The sequence below is a fragment of the Neoarius graeffei genome, chromosome 17, assembly GCF_027579695.1.
Source record: "Neoarius graeffei isolate fNeoGra1 chromosome 17, fNeoGra1.pri, whole genome shotgun sequence".
Taxonomy (NCBI): Eukaryota; Metazoa; Chordata; class Actinopteri; order Siluriformes; family Ariidae; genus Neoarius; species Neoarius graeffei.
This window is the reverse complement of record NC_083585.1, coordinates 53264381-53277640: the sequence shown is the minus strand read 5'-3', so window position 1 is coordinate 53277640 and position 13260 is coordinate 53264381. Positions and strand designations below refer to the sequence as shown.

The 13260-nt window shown below is 39.3% G+C and overlaps 1 protein-coding gene across 1 annotated transcript in view; it reads left to right on the top strand.

Annotated features, from left to right (window-relative positions):
- The window catches only part of nbeab (neurobeachin b), a 793085-nt gene that overhangs the window by 308997 nt on the left and 470828 nt on the right, over positions 1–13260 (top strand). The gene's annotated exons all lie outside the window — the stretch shown is intronic.

Sequence of the window (13260 nt, the reverse complement as noted above, 5' to 3'; positions counted from 1 at the left end):
CCGTGTCCGCGTGGGTTTCCTCCGGGTGCTCCGGTTTCCCCCACAGTCCAAAGACATGCAGGTTAGGTTAACTGGTGACTCTAAATTGACCGTAGGTGTGAATGTGAGTGTGAATGGTTGTCTGTGTCTATGTGTCAGCCCTGTGATGACCTGGCGACTTGTCCAGGGTGTACCCCGCCTTTCGCCCGTAGTCAGCTGGGATAGGCTCCAGCTTGCCTGCGACCCTGTAGAAGGATAAAGCGGCTAGAGATAATGAGATGAGATGCGATAAATGTGGTAAGGATTCAATATTAACATCAACATTGATGGTTTTTATCACAGTACAGTCATATCAATTAGTTCACAGCTCAGAAAACACGTTTAAGTGTGCAGCATCAGTTTAAAGGCTATACTAGGATATCAGCTCATATACCCTGAGTAGAGAAAAACAAAATGGCGGCGCGTGTTGCTGAAGCAACCGAGGATGAAATGAAAACTCGACTCGAAAACAAAACCACAACAAATATTTTAAAAAAGCAACAAAATATAGAATGAAAGTATTTGATGGTAAGAACGTGTCTTTTTTTGTTTTTCAAGAATTATTATCGCATTTTTCACAAATTGCTCCTGTCATTTCGCCAGTTTGTTTACATTCTTAGTGGAAATGATGTTGTCGGACGTTTTGTATGAAGTTTGTGTTTATCAAATTTGCAAAAACTAAAAATGCTCCATTTCTCCAAATCCAGTGAACGTGGTTCGAATAAAACCGTTATTCCACTCAATCTCATCGTACATGGATTATAGCCGACTCGTCTCATGTGCGACTTGAGTTTGTGGAATAACTTAAATATCGTAGAAACTTGTTGAAAAACGTTGAGCCTTTTTCCATTCCAGTGTTTCACAGAATTCCAAAAATATCTCCTCTGAGACATGTTCACCCACAACGCTGCATTTAGCTTCAAGTGACTCATGGTTTTGTCTTCTCGCATTGTTCCAGATGACTCAATGCTTGTCTGCGATCACACCATCTTCACACGCGTTCTCTTAAAATCTCACCTAATCTCATCTCATTATCTGTAGCTGCTTTATCCTGTTCTACAGGGTCGCAGGCAAGCTGGAGCCTATCCCAGCTGACTACGGGCGAAAGGCGGGGTACACCCTGGACAAGTCGCCAGGTCATCACAGGGCTGACACATAGACACAGACAACCATTCACACTCACATTCACACCTACGCTCAATTTAGAGTCACCAGTTAACCTAACCTGCATGTCTTTGGACTGTGGGGGAAACCTTAGCACCCGGAGGAAACCCACGGGGAGAACATGCAAACTCCACACAGAAAGGCCCTCGCCGGCCACGGGGCTTGAACCCAGACCTTCTTGCTGTGAGGCGAAAGCGCTAACCACTACACCACCATGCCGCCTTCTCTTAAAATCATTTCCATAATGCTTCACATTTTCTTTTGGAATTGCGATTAAATTTTGTGGAACACCACGATGAAATGAGATGGGATGGGAAAGTGCTTCGTGTAACACTGACCGGTCTGATGATAAACCGGGCTGAAGGTTACAGATGAGGTGTGTCTGCTGAATAGCAAAGGTGTCGAGTGTGTATTGTGTGTGTGTGAAGGGGTGTTCGAGAGGGTCTCCTGGGCGTTGATGGCAGATTAAACGGAAGGGGTCCGCCGTGCCCCTCGGCTCTCCCCTCCTGTCCCGCTCAGCCCTCAGTCCCTTAATGAAGGCTGACAGGATGAAATGAGTCGCCGCAGCAAAGTGTATTATTTTTGAAATGCTTTCACACGGGCTGTCGTACGTGGCCGCGATGTACTACTCAAGGCCTGCACGCTTTAATGTCATCCGCCGTGCTCTAAATTGCTGTGTCTAATTGTTTGCCACCTGCCACTGAAATGAGCTGCCAACCGCCGACAGGCCTCTTCGATTGTCTGTCAGAAACACAATAGATCTGGAGTGACAACATCAAAAAAGGAAAAAAAAAAAAGGACGGGGGTGTGGGGGCCCTTCAAACGTGGCAGAGCTGATGGGGGCGGCTCGATGGCTTTCTGGAACTTTCCTGAAGGTGCGTTTTTCAATTAATCTTCAATACCCTGGAAGCAGGAGTTGCAGCTGGGGCTTCGAGCATGACGAATCCAAATCAAAGCCAAGCTGCGAGCACTTCCCTGATTGGAGATTACATCAATGCACAGTGTATTATTGATGCATTATTCAAATAAGCCACAATTATGCTTCGGCGCTAATTTATATCTGATCTTTAAATTGATTTGTGTCTGTAAAATTGTTGTAACGTTCACAGCAAACCATTGGAAACTCCCCAACATCAACAACTCATAGGCTTATTAATATTCATCCAGAGATTAATCCTTGCTTTGTTCAAAGCAACTCAATTAAGAAAACCCTATTAATAAAATATGTCTTGGGTCAAATACATCATTCATGAGCTCTTAGCTAATGGATAATTCATGAAAACGTGGACATATTTTATTACACCACTGCGATATTATCAGCTCCGGCTGTCAAGTACCTGCTGGAAGCTGTGGATGTAGAATAAACAGGGAATGCGTTAGGGACATAAATCACAGCTTTTGTGTTGCTGGGATGCAAAACACAGCTATCCGAATGTAAAATATCGTGGACGATGTTAAGAGGAATGTTAAGAGGAAAGGAAAGCTGTCAGACAGTCGGAGACGGAGGGAAAGGATTTTACATTTGTTTTAGATTTGGAACACAAAACGACTATAAATCGTGCATTTTTTCCACATGATTTGACAAGACTTACACACGTACGCCTTCTTAATTTCCAGTTTGTTTCCCTAAAGTGAGCCGTAGCATAATGTTCTTCTGATTTATTTATATCATTTGTTTGAGCGATACTTCAATAACAGTGTACGCTGCATGCAGACCTTCAGTGTCAGGGTTATATATTTAAAATAAAACAAGACACATGAGGATGTATAATGGAAAAAACACAGCAAATGATGTCCGTGTGTCTGCTCTCTGTACACTGTCTGTTCTGTTAACAAGCACAATCCAAGCTTTTTGACTCGTACACACACACACACACACACACACACACACACACACACACACACACACACACACACAGAGGCTTAAAGGGTGACAGCTCGGTCGGACCTGTGCTGCATCACACGGACACGCAAACGAGCAGAAACAACACACACCTCATACGTACCTGTGTAAACAACTAAGCAGAACATAATCCTGTCATATCTGGGTCAAAAGTTGAGCCCTAACTCATGACCGTCTCCTGTCTGGCACTCGTGAGGTCCATGTGATTTTGTGTTTTTTAAGTCAATTAAAAGTGGTTTAATTTTAGGTTGTTTTAATAAGTTAAGCTGTTTAGTGTCTATATTCAGAGACGGTCATTTTAATAAGATTTGCTCATGCAAAAATGGATGTTTTTGGACTTTGAATATCAGTGTAGCGTGATGGGACAGTTTAGCCGGAGCATTCTTGGTTTTTGTGCTTCAGGTTAAACATTTCCTTTGGCTTACTCAGCTAATGTACAACCCCGATTCCAAAAAAGTTGGGACAAAGTGCAAATTATAAATAAAAACGGAATGCCATGATGTGGAAGTTTCAAAATTCCATATTTTATTCAGAATAGAACACAGATGACATATCAAATGTTTAAACTGAGAAAATGTATCATTTAAAGAGAAAAATTAGGTGATTTTAAATTTCATGACAACAACACATCTCAAAAAAGTTGGGACAAGGCCTTGTTTACCACTGTGAGACATCCCCTTTTCTCTTTACAACAGTCTGTAAACGTCTGGGGACTGAGGAGACAAGTTGCTCAAGTTTAGGGATAGGAATGTTAACCCATTCTTGTCTAATGTAGGATTCTAGTTGCTCAACTGTCTTAGGTCTTTTTTGTCGTATCTTCCATTTTATGATGCGCCAAATGTTTTCTATGGGTGAAAGATCTGGACTGCAGGCTGGCCAGTTCAGTACCCGGACCCTTCTTCTACACAGCCATGATGCTGTAATTGATGCAGTATGTGGTTTGGCATTGTCATGTTGGAAAATGCAAGGTCTTACCTGAAAGAGACGTCGTCTGGATGTTGCTCTAGAACCTGGATATACCTTTCAGCATTGATGGTGTCTTTCCAGATGTGTAAGCTGCCCATGCCACACGCACTAATGCAACCCCATACCATCAGAGATGCAGGTTTCTGAACTGAGCGCTGATAACAACTTGGGTCGTCCTTCTCCTCTTTAGTCCGAATGACACGGCGTCCCTGATTTCCATAAAGAACTTCAAATTTTGATTCGTCTGACCACAGAACAGTTTTCCACTTTGCCACAGTCCATTTTAAATGAGCCTTGGCCCAGAGAAGACGTCTGCGCTTCTGGATCATGTTTAGATACGGCTTCTTCTTTGAACTATAGAGTTTTAGCTGGCAATGGTGGATGGCACGGTGAATTGTGTTCACAGATAATGTTCTCTGGAAATATTCCTGAGCCCATTTTGTGATTTCCAATACAGAAGCATACCTGTATGTGATGCAGTGCCGTCTAAGGGCCCGAAGATCACGGGCACCCAGTATGGTTTTCCGGCCTTGACCCTTATGCACAGAGATTCTTCCAGATTCTCTGAATCTTTTGATGATATTATGCACTGTAGATGATGATATGTTCAAACTCTTTGCAATTTTACACTGTCGAACTCCTTTCTGATATTGCTCCACTATTTGTCGGCGCAGAATTAGGGGGATTGGTGATCCTCTTCCCATCTTTACTTCTGAGAGCCGCTGCCACTCCAAGATGTTCTTTTTAAACCCAGTCATGTTAATGACCTATTGCCAATTGACCTAATGAGTTGCAATTTGGTCCTCCAGCTGTTCCTTTTTTGTACCTTTAACTTTTCCAGCCTCTTATTGCCCCTGTCCCAACTTTTTTGAGATGTGTTGCTGTCATGAAATTTCAAATGAGCCAATATTTGGCATGAAATTTCAAAATGTCTCACTTTCGACATTTGATATGTTGTCTATGTTCTATTGTGAATACAATATCAGTTTTTGAGATTTGTAAATTATTCCATTCCGTTTTTATTTACAATTTGTTCTTTGTCCCAACTTTTTTGGAATCGGGGTTGTAACAAACAAACTCGATATGTCCAGCGGAAAAAACGAATTCATTATGTGGACGACTTCGGAGGTGGATTTTGCACTTCTATGTCAGTTAATGTGTTGTTGTTGTTTTTAACGTGTAAAAAATGCAGGATAAATGTTGCTGCGTGTCAACATTTAATCATTTCTTTCAGTATTATTAGCTCATCTGGCTGACAGGTGACGAACTTATCCCATCATGTGTTGTCCGTCATCTGTCCATCTGGTGTTGTCACAATTTCACAAAAATCGTTTCCTCTCTCTTAATTCTTCACTGATTTTTATTCTTTTTGGCAGGAGGGTAGGTCTGCCTGGGGTGCATATACTGTAGCTTCTACCCAAATTTTCATAATTACAATTAATAATGAAGATAATCAATCCCTAACGAGCATTTTCCACACAAGTCACTTCTCCTTCAATTCTTCACCGATTTGGATTCTTTCTGGTATGAAGGTAGGGGTACCTAAGGTGCATATAACTTCTACCCAGATTTGATTCATTACAATTATTAATGAAGTAATGGACTAATTAAGCCTTAATGCTTTAAGCAGTTCAACAAAAATCGCTTCTTCTCAGTCAGTTCCTTGCCATTTTGGATTCTTTCTGGCAAATGGGTCGGTATTCCTAGGGTGGATATAGCTGCTACTGTATATATAGCTTGCAACATTTATTGTGCAAGGTGGCCCACTTTAGATCGTTCCGTCTGGACTAGACAGGGCTGGTGTGAGCTATGCCCTCATTGATGGTATCATTTGTTTATTTAGGTCAATGTATTCATATTTATGATATTGTATACCTTATGATTATGTGCACCATCTGATTGGGCTACAGACTGGACATGCACTTATATAACTACTGAACAAAATAACTTCTACACACGGTTCCTGAAAATCATGTTAGATTAATTAGCATTTCAGGCACTTAACTAGAAGGGCTCACAGGTAGAGTTCATACCTCCGCCAAGCCATGTATTCAAATTTATATCAAAATTGAATCAATTGTTCCTTGGCCCAGGGCTCACCTTTCCTCCAATTTTCATCCAAATCTGTTCACTACTTTTTGAGTTATGTTGGAAAAAGTAAAAAACATAACATCCTCCAACAAAGTCAGTGGTCATTAGAAATCTGTTAATTGAAGAATAAATACAGTACTGTGCAAAAGTCTTCAGCACCCTATTGTTTTCATACAAACTTTGTGATAGATTTCTATTTTATGACTTCTACATTATCGAGTCAAAACATTACAAAAACATTTTAGAGCCCAAACGTTCGTTTTCCAGCACAGAATTAAATGTTACAGAAAAAAAAAACCAAATGTTTGTATCTGAGCAGCATATTCCATAAGAGAGCACTTTTCAGATGAAAAAAGAAAACATAATGAAGGCTGCTGGGTTTTGGTGCAAAATGAAGACGCGAGTGTGACAAAGTGTCCAAAAGAACTGTGGCTGGTTCTAGAAGATGCTCAGTAAAACCTACAGCTCATTTCCGCATAAAACTGCACTCACTGGACCTCAGACTCATCTCATCTCATCTCATTATCTCTAGCCGCTTTATCCTTCTACAGAGTCGCAGGCAAGCTGGAGCCTATCCCAGCTGACTACGGGCGAAAGGCGGGGTACACCCTGGACAAGTCGCCAGGTCATCACAGGGCTGACACATAGACACAGACAACCATTCACACTCACATTCACACCTACGGCCAATTTAGAGTCACCAGTTAACCTAACCTGCATGTCTTTGGACTGTGGGGGAAACCGGAGCACCCGGAGGAAACCCACGCAGACACGGGGAGAACATGCAAACTCTGCACAGAAAGGCCCTCGCCGGCCACGGGGCTCGAACCCGGACCTTCTTGCTGTGAGGCGACAGCGCTAACCACTACACCACCATGCCGCCCGGACCTCAGACTATTTTTTTTTTTTTAAAGCAAAGGGTCATCTCACACCAAATATTGAATTTGTTAAAATTTATTATGGCTTACTGTTAATGGTATTTTTTTTAATGTAGAAACATTAAACTTTATTATTTTTTAAAAGCATCTTTACTCTACAGCATTTCACTGTATGTGCCTAAGACTTTTGCACACTACTGTATGTAAATATAAGTTTATAATTATGTACCTAAAATTAATCTTAAAGACATCGTCCCTCTTAATATGTCCAACTCCATTTACTGAAGTTATAAAATATGCGTACTCTGCCAAATTATACAGTTTAATTTGTTTTGTATGGGATTTCCAAGACATTTTTATTTGCATACGGTTGCAATGTACCTAAGATTTATTTAATTTATTTATTTTTAATTCTCTGGCTAAAAGTATAAACATTAAATAAATTGCCCTTGCAGCTAAAATACACAGTTTTATACATTTCGTGTAGCATTTACAGGTACATTTTAATTCTCTGAGGTTTAATGTGATGTAAATGTACCTTGCAATAACTCGTACCTCAGTGAGGTTTGTACGGCCCAATTACCGTACATCAGAAGTGTACGACACCCTCAACTTCGACCAACTAAAAATTTTATACCTAAATAAAAATCGTACCTTTAAAGATACCACCTGAGTGACAAACGTTTTTACCGAAAGTACTAATTTTTGTATGGAATATAAAACAGATACAGCTTTATTCCCAAAAAGTATAGCCTAAAATTAACTTTAAACCTACAGTACACACTAAAAATGCACTGTGTCAAGGTATAAAAAGATGTACTTTGAAAGAAATTGCCCAAGTAACATGTACAGTATTTGTAGCTGAAATACACAGTTTTTATTGTGTGCACTGTTTACTGGTCTATTTTTGTTCTCCGTGCTTTAATGTAGTTGTAAATGTACTTGAGAATACTTTATACCTCAGTAAGGATCATAAAGCTCAGTTGATGTAAAGTGTTTAAAGATAGACCGCCTTTCAGATTTTTCAAGTGTAGGTCATAAAAAGAATTTTCCCCGACACCCAATTATTATTGTTTAGTGGACCGAAAGCTACTGAATTTGAATCACAGACTTCCAATTTTATTATTATTATTATCAATTTTTTAATAGAACAATTATTGAATTGAGGGCCACGTGACCCTAAATTCTTCACTATTTTTTCCTGCTTCACCATGACGCAATACAAGATACTACATCATGCATCACATGGTGGGCTTTCCCCGTTCGCACAAGGCATTGTGGGATACAAATTTGAAACAGGAGAGAAGAATGGAGGATGTGAGTGTGCGAATGAAACGTGAAAGACCGACGACAGTCACGGAAAGTGGGAAGAAAAAACGTTATGTTATATACAAAGGAAAGGAAACGCAGGACCAAACTAATAAATATCAGCGGTCAGCGAGCACCTCGGTGTGATCAGCTGTTCGTTTAAGCGACAGAATGATGGAACTGTCAGTGTACCATCAAAGGTAAGCCTATAGATGGCAGTAATGCAACACTGTGGATGCCAGCTGCCGTAAAACCCAAAAGAAGAAGAAAGTAAACCTGTGCATGCGCACACGGACTTCCTCTGTCTGCTTGACTGCATGAAGTGAGCGATTTTAAGCACATTATGTGTTTTAATCCCCTCAAATTAAATAACTTCCCAGCCACAGAATGGCTTGATATTTTGTAAGATATTACAGAAATAAACATATATCACAATGACCACATTTCAGAGGGAACTAAATTTCACCGATTTTATGAAATTGAAAGGCCGTATAGCTTTGATTATTTTAACATCTGTTTTAGACTTGTATAAGGCCCAGTTATGTACCAAAGATCTTTTTTTTTAAACATACATTATGTATGTAATATCATCTAACTTAAAAAGTTTAAATACAGTTTGCACCATTAAAGAAAGCACCCTAATGACAAGCATTCATACAGTACCTGGTATAGGATTTACAGGTATATTTATTTCCTTTGGAAGACATTATATCGCTGTGAGGTCCATAAAACTCAACTGATGTTTATAAAACTCATTTTTAAATGTGTATTACACTATTAACGACTCTCTAATTACCGTATATAATAGGTATACCAATTCGACTGATACGCTTTTTTTAAAAGTGAAATAAACACGATTTTGTGTTTTGCATGGATTTAATCAGTCCCCAAAGTGTTTCTGAAATATATTTATATTGATATATATTTATTCGTAAACGCACACATGCATGACTGCTCCAGGGAAACAGTGCCTTGGATGTACCAGGCGTTACAGGCTGGCTTTCTCGTTTTGACATTTTGTTTGGTGTAACGTGGCTCGCTGAAGTTTAAAGGGGAAGCAGTTTAGCATTTACACACATACACACACTGATACACACATATACACACTCTATCTCTCTCACATGCACATGCGTGCATGAGGCCAGGATGTTTACTCTTCTTCCATGTCTGCTCCTGATCCTCTGGGTCTGGGCACCATCATGTGAACATCACCTGACATCTCTATCAGCACACTCAGCCTGCAAACATATAAACTTCATACAAACATCCGTGACATTTACATCACACTCAGGAGAGGAGACGAAAAGAAAATGTCCAAAAACCAAAAATGTAACACACTCGGTTACATTAAAGTCGTGTGTGTGTGTGCATTCTTGTTTAACTGGGTAACAATACAGACTCATACAGTGGTGCTTGAAAGTTTGTGAACCCTTTAGAATTTTTTATATTCCTGCATAAATATGACCTAAAACCGAATCAGATTTTCACACAAATCCTAAAAGTAGATAAAGAGAACCCAGTTAAAAAAACGAGACAAAAATATGATACTTGGTAATTTATTTATTGAGGGAAATGATCCAAAATTACATATCTATGAGTGGCAAAAGTATATGAACCTTTGCTTTCCGTATCTGGTGTGACCCCCTTGTGCAGCAATAATTGCAACTAAATGTTTGCGGTAACTGTTGATCAGTACTGCACACCGGCTTGGAGGAATTTTAGCCCATTCCTCCATACAGAACAGCTTCAACTCTGGGATGTTGGTGGGTTTCCTCACATGAACTGCTCGCTTCAGGTCCTTCCACAACATTTTGATTGGATTAAGGTCAGGACTTTGACTTGGCCATTCCAAAACATTAACTTTATTCTTCTTTAACCATTCTTTGGAAGAATGACTTGTGTGCTTAGGGTCGTTGTCTTGCTGCATGACCCACCTTCTCTTAAGATTCAGTTCATGGACAGATGTCCTGACATTTGCCTTTAGAATTTGCTGGTATAATTCAGAATTAATTGTTCCATCAATGATGGCAAGCCATCCTGGCCCAGATGCAGCAAAACAGGCCCAAGCCATGATACTACCACCACCATGTTTCACAGATGGGATAAGGTTCTTATGCTGAAATGCAGTGTTTTCCTTTCTCCAAACATAACGTCTCTCATTTAAACCAAAAAGTTCTATTTTGGTCTCATCTGTCCACAAAACATTTTTCCAGTAGCCTTCTGGCTTGTCCACATGATCTTTAGCAAACTGCAGACAAGCAGCAATGTTCTTTTTGGAGAGCAGTGGCTTTCTCCTTGCAACCCTGCCATGCACACCATTGTTGTTCAGTGTTCTCCTGATGGTGGACTCATGAACATTAACATTAGCCAATGTGAGAGAGGCCTTCAGTTGCTTAGAAGTTACCCTGGGGTCCTTTGTGACCTCGCCAACTATTACACACCTTGCTCTTGGAGTGATCTTTGTTGGTCGACCACTCCTGGGGAGGGTAACAGTGGTCTTGAATTTCCTCCATTTGTACACAATCTGTCTGACTGTGGATTGGTGGAGTCCAAACTCTTTAGAGATGGTTTTATAACCTTTTCCAGCCTGATGAGCATTAACAATGCTTTTTCTGAGGTCCTCAGAAATCTCCTTTGTTCGTGCCATGATACACTTCCACAAACATGTGTTGTGAAGATCTGACTTTGATAGATCCCTGTTCTTTAAATAAAACAGGGTGTCCACTCACACCTGATTGTCATCCCATTGATTGAAAACACCTGACTCTAATTTCACTTTCAAATTAACTGCTAATCCTAGAGGTTCACATACTTTTGCCACCCACAGATATGTAATTTTGGATCATTTTCTTCAATAAATAAATGACCAAGTATATTATGTTTTGTCTCATTTGTTTAACTGGGTTCTCTTTATCTACTTTTAGGACTTGTGTGAAAATCTGATGATGTTTTAGGTCATATTTATGCAGAAATATAGAAAATTCTAAAGGGTTCACAAACTTTCAAGCACCACTGTACATCTATAACTAACATTAGTGATTGCATTCATGGGACACTATACAGAATTCTCTCAATAACTTTAAAATATCTGCATCTTGATCAATAAATAAATCCCAAGATGTTCAAATTGTTCCAAAATTACATCTGAGAGGTGCCAGAACTTTTTCACAACATACGAGAAAAGTCTGCAGCAGTTATAACACCATGAATTGGATGACCGAGTTACTTCAGAATATTTGTCTCGCATTCAGAAAGGAAGCAAACATTTGAACTGAGGCCGACTTTTCTCACTATTATAACACACCCTCTTTAACCACGTTATAAATTATATTCGTATCAATACGCAAGTGATTATAGGAAATCATGTGCCCTGATTGGTCAAGAAATTTGAACTATTTCTCAATAATCACCTCGAGTGACTCGGCAAAATGGCGGCCAATGAAAGAAATTGCTGTTCCTAAAAGCACTAAAGATGCTACAAAGTTTGGTCTAAAACTATTCAAAGGTAAGCTGGAACTGTGATTTATTTTATCGATTTCAAAGCAAAGTATTTTATGTGACTCGGCGTCGATAAGTGACACAAGTCTGCACCGCGCTTTTATTACGTTTGCATGCTGCTTTTGAAGTTTGAAATTCATATTTGAATAAATTTTTTAAAATTAATCACCTGTGTGTTTATACTAAAGCAATTATCCACCTTAGGCTCAGTGAATATTGGTGAATGATAACCTCGACTTCATCTCCATTATTACTCACCGATATTCACTTCACCTTCGGAGAATAATTGTTAAATATCTGAGACCTCATTTTATGCATTCATTGTTTTGAAGTAATAATTGTTTAGATTTTGATCTGAATAGGGGGCAGCACGGTGGTGTAGTGGTTAGCACCGTCGCCTCACAGTAAGAAGGTTCTGGGTTTGAGCCCAGCGGCTGGTGAGGGCCTTTCTGTGTGGAGTTTGCATGTTCTCCCCGTGTCCGTGTGGGTTTCCTCCGGGTGCTCCGGTTTCCCCCACAGTCCAAAGACATGCAGGTTAGGTTAACTGGTGACTCTAAATTGACCGTAGGTGTGAATGTGAGTGTGAATGGTTGTCTGTGTCTATGTGTCAGCCCTGTGATGACCTGGCGACTTGTCCAGGGTGTACCCCGCCTTTCGCCCGTAGTCAGCTGGGATAGGCTCCAGCTTGCCTGCGACCCTGTAGAACAGGATAAAGCGGCTACAGATAATGGATAGATGGATCTGAATAGGTCTGAATAATATGGTTCTGAATCTTGGCATTAGGTTTTCTTACTTTGATATCAGTATGCAGGGCCGTTTACATCTGAACCAAAAAACTAGATTTTTCATTAAACATACTGTATATAGATAAAATGTAATGCATTAGTAAAAGTAATAAGACTCATACTACAACTACCACAACAACAACAACAACAACAAATAATAATAATAATAATAATAATAATAATAATAATAATAATAATAATAATAATATTTTTTGCAGGCCAAATTCAATTTACTGTATTCTTTAACATCTTGGGATTTATTTATTGATCAAGATGCAGATATTTTAAACAATTATTGAGTGAATTCTGTATAGTGTCCCATGAATGTAATTATTAATGTTAGTTATAGATGTACGAGTCTGTATTGTTACCCAGTTAAATGAAAATGCACACATGCACGACTTTACTGTAACTGAGTGTGTTACATTTTTGGTTTTGGACATTTTCTTTTTGTCTCCTTTCCTGAGTGTGATGTAATATAATACAGTGTAAATAAAAAAACTAAATAAGTAAATAAGCAAGTCAATACATAAGTGAATGAATGAAATAATTTTAATGTCTGTATATATGTAATGTTACATCATGTAAATATATTTCATTTATTTATTTATATACTTATTCATTCATTTATTTATTTCTAATGTATGCA